Below are 4,822 nucleotides of genomic sequence, written 5' to 3'. Positions count from 1 at the left end.
AGCAGCTAGGAAGCCCTTGTAAAGCACAGGCTCTATTGAAGCCCACTGCATTTCATTTGCCTGGGAATCAATGCAGATTGACACCACTTAACATGCAAATGGCGCTCAGGTCAACCAGCAGCTTCCCGCCTGCTGGAAGAGGTCCAAAATCTACAGCTTAACTCTCTTTTTACCACCTTTCTTTTTTCTCTTTTCCCCTGTCTGTGCTCTCGTCCGTCAGCCTCCTTTCTTTATGCTTTTTTCCATCTTCCCTTCCATCTCCTCTCCCCTCCCACCCTTCTTTTCCATCACATTCCTCCCTGCTGTTGTAAAAATCATATTCAGGATATTCGTCCATTTAAAGATATGAGAAAATAAAAGACTATTGATTGGTTGATAAACTGCCACTGATGGCAACAGAATAGGACTGTAGTCCGTAGAAGCCCTTGCTGAGGCTATGAGTGCATGTTAGCTGGAGGCACTATATGCGAGATGCTGCGGATCAATAAAGTGTATTGTGTGTGTCGGCCCTTAGCTATTCTTCCAATTACACATTTCCAGCAGTGCGGCCGAGCACAGCTCTTAACACCTTAATGGATCAGCTCAGGGAAGTGTCCACATGCACATACACATACAAATACACAAAAATAGATACAGCTTTACAAGGTAAGCATTCTTAAATTGATTTGTTAAACAGCGTTTTGAGCCCTGGTGCTCCCTGCAACTGTGTAATTACTGTGAGAGCTGACACTGTATCTGTGTGTGTATGCCTCAGGGCTACGTGTGTGTCTGCATCAGACTGTGTCTGTGGATAATTTCATGAAGCGCCATGCGTTTGTGTTTCTAACAGTTTCCAGATGAAGGAAGCTCCATGTGTCTAATTACTGAATAAGAGAGAGTTTCATTAGGAGTTTATTACAGCTGGCAGCACTTCTCTCTCCTCCACTCATAGCCTCATTCCACTTCTCTCTTATGTCAAAGAGCCAAGTAGAGTATGCACGCTTATAACTCCTCTGAATAAGCACATTCAAGAAAAACACAGCAGGCAGAGACACATTTGTAAGCGAAGGTGACTGGTGTGTATTTGAAGTGTTTTCTGAGTACTCACTTTCCATTTCACGTCACCTGGTGGTGCCTAACCTGCCCAACAGGTGCCATCTTTGAGTCAACTGCCTAACAACACATACAACTGGGGAAAACATCAAAGTGTGTTGTGATCTCATGCCTATGAAGGAAGCAGCTCATGATTTACCAACCAGCCAGGACATGGTCTTGTAAAAACTTTTACTCTGCAAAAAAAAAAGTTTTCAGGTTTACACTTTTTTTAGCAGTCAAAAGAAGCAGTTTCAGTCTGGACATGTGTCCAGCTTAACAGTGGTACACTGTGGAACCATCCCAACCATGGATTTCTTATCTGCCACTCTTGTAAAAGCCTTCAAGCCTTCTCAGAGCAAGATTCGAATCATTTTTACTAATTTGAAGGAGATTCTTCAGCTGCTGTCTTGGTCCTCGTCATCACCTTTTCATTCTTAACCTGCATACTGACCATGAAATAAATGTGTTGCAACTTATTCTTCCTGACTGCTGCTTTCCTGGTAGATGTACATCAAACAGATGTTCCTGCCAGCATTATTTTTCTATATTGTTCTGATGGTGGTGATTTTATTTGGCGTAGGCATGCATTCTTTCTGTGTTTGTTTTTCATGTATATATATGTAGTTAGAAGGAGCTGAAAGCTGACTGGAGAAACATGCTTGTCTTTGTAGATCTATTTAATGATAATTGTTTTTCAGTTTTCTGAGTAAATAATCACACATTGCATACAATGATTTTAAATACCAGCTCCCCATGGACACTTAGTTGTGTTTCACTTAAGGCACTTCTGCAATGGCTTTAATTTTCCAACTTTGGATCTTCATGCATCTATAGTGTATAATCAATATCACCAGTTGTAAAAATCTCATTAAAAACATTAAAAATATTCCAAATCAAAGCCAATTTAAAGTAAAACCAACCACGCTGTAGCTCAGGTGGCAGAGCGGATCAGACACTAACCAGAAGGTCGGTGGTTCGATCCCAGGCTGCTCCAGGCTGCATGCCAAATATCCTTGGGCAAGATACTAACCCCGTGTTGCTCTCCGATGCATCCATCGGAGTGTGAATGGGTGTGATTGGGTGAATGAATTAGCTGTATAAAGTGCTTTGAGTGCTCGGACAGAGTAGAAAAGCGCTATATAAGAACCAGTCCATTTACCAAAGGCAAAACAACTGTTGCTTTGTGTCGCTATCGTAACTTTGTGAATTTTAGCGTATTGTGGAATTAATTTCAAAAGGCAAACAGCATGTTCCACTCTACCTGAGCTGTGATGTGACTCAACAATGACACGACAGTCACTTAAATGTTAAACATTATGAGAAGTTAATTTAAAAAACGTATTGACAAGAGCCCTAACAGAGCTTTTTTCTTTTTTTTACACAAACTTAAATTTCCACTTGTGTGTGTGACTGTCCAATCATTTGTTTACAGGACATCATGCATGGATATGGCTGCTACAATAACATGTCCACTGTGCTAAAATGTCCACTCAGCTAAGAAACTGATCCCAAGCAGCTTTGAAACAAATTAAGATCCTATTTATGTGCACTTGAGCAGGGGAGGTGGGGCGTGTCAGTGGACCCTTCCCTCCCAGCTGAACTGTGGAGACAAGCTCAGACTGGTTACAGCTTCACTGGACTCATCTTTCAGAAAAACCCAGAAAAGTTGAATGTGTTAACAGACGTTCATTCCCTCGCTGTGTTTACTCCAGCACATAGTCCCGGTGGACTGGAGGATGTGTGTGTGTGCGCATGACGGAATCTGCATGCGTGATGTAAATTGTGAATTGTGTATCAAGAATGGGGTATGTCTGTGTTATGTATGTTTTTGCTTGTGTGTCAATCTTTTTCTTTTTTACTGACCTGCAACATATATCTGTGTGTGTGTGTGTGTGTGTGTGTGTGTGTGTGTGTGTGTGTGTGTGTGTGTGTGTGTGAGAGAGAGAGAGAGATAGAGAAAGAGAGAGAAGAGCTAGAGAGAGAAAGCAGCCTAAAGGATGAAATTGAAGAGATTAGCATGGTCTGCTCTGCTTTTGATTAGTTCTGACTGGAAATCTGCCCGAACCACAAGGGGCCCCTCAGCCTGCGTTCTCTCTCTCCAGCCCTCTTTCTCTCTCTGGGTGTATGTGTGTGTCTCGCTCTCTTTCTCTCGTCCTCTCGCAGCGTTTCGTGCTACGCCAGAAATTGAATTGATATTTTGTAAACCTGATTTGTGGATAACGTGATGTGACAGCGACAAATGCCTGGCTGAGAATGGTTTTCAAAGCCAGTCCAAATGAAAGTTATTACAGGGTAAATGTGCATTTCTTTGTCTCGGCAGCAGCAGCAGCCCCTCCTGGCTCTGTGTATGAGTTTATATGGGTTGAATATGGATCCATTTCCTGGGTAATTGAATTGATACTGTCATGCACGGGGGCAGTGCCACATTGCTCTGCAGGGCGGATGGACTGTCTGATTGAATTGGATAGGGGTGGGTGGGTATCCTGGTGCATGCATGTGTGTGTGTATATGTGTGTGTAAGGGGTTGTCAGTGAACAGTCATAAGGTAGACACACCTCAGTGTTCTCCTGATTACTGCCGTACAGCCAATTGTCTCTCCAATAATCTGCCGCCACAACCCTCTAACACACATGCACTCGCAGACACACACATGAGGACGGATACGGGTCAGGCAGCACAGAAGCTATTTCCAATTCCAGGGCAGGCGAGCACACCGCAGATCTGCTACATATTAATTTTGTCCCGGCTGAGATTTGCTCCCATTCAGTTAGAGCCGATTGATGAGAGAGCAGAGAGGATCGGACGGCTGCTCATTCGCTCTCCTCACCTCTGATTAGAAACACTGCCGCTGTCACTGCGCTATTAGGACAGAGGGAGGGAGAGCGAGAAGGGAGAGAGACAAACAGAAAGGCAGGAGTGTAAAAAGGGATAGCAGAGGTGTAAGAGGGGAAGGGACAAAGGCCAAATTAGGGGATATGTCAGAGAACAGGGGCCACAGCAGAGGGAAATGGCTGAGAGAATGCAGACGTAAGGGACAGAGGTGGCAGGACAGGGCACAAGGGATGGAGACAATGCACAAGAAGTGAGAGGTGAAAAGAGAGGAATGAGAAGGATAGATTTGTAGAGGGGGGACAAGGAATGGAGGTTGAGGGAGTGGGTAAGGGTGTGGTTAATGGTAAATAAAAGTAGGAAGAGAGCGGAGGATGTGGAATAAAACAGGTAAAGAAGAAAACATCAGTGACAGATGGAAAGTGGGAGGACAGAGAAAAGAAGAAGGAGAAATGGAGGAGAGAGGCGAGAGGGCAAGTGGAGGTTAAATAGTGGGAGGTGAAAATGAAGAAGAGAGGAGGGAAAAGAGACAGAGAGAGAATGGGATGTGGTAAAGACTTAAAGCGAAAAGCAGAGTGAAAGATAGGTGGAAGGGATGAAGAGGAGAGGAGGAAAATGTAATGTAAGGGACAAGGTAAGAAGAAAAAGTAGTTTTGGCTATAAAAGGAATGAGACAAAAAGAAAGGAAGAAGGAGATGGAGAGAGTTATGGTGAATGAGATAGAGAAGAGTTGGGGGTGAGGGAAAGAGTTTGGAATAGAGAATAAACAACACAGAAGAAGTGAGCAAAACAGCAAAATGGCAGGTGAGAAGAGATGTAAGTGTAGCGAGGAAGGAGACAGATAAAGAGAAAGGGCGAGATAAATCAGAAGAGAAAAAATTGGTGAATGGCGATGAGAGAGGAGGGATGAGAAAAGACA

Source organism: Haplochromis burtoni, unplaced genomic scaffold (assembly GCF_018398535.1).
Source record: "Haplochromis burtoni strain Fernald_Lab_line unplaced genomic scaffold, NCSU_Asbu1 Contig_562, whole genome shotgun sequence".
In the NCBI taxonomy this organism is placed as follows: Eukaryota; Metazoa; Chordata; class Actinopteri; order Cichliformes; family Cichlidae; genus Haplochromis; species Haplochromis burtoni.
This window is presented reverse-complemented; position numbering follows the sequence as displayed.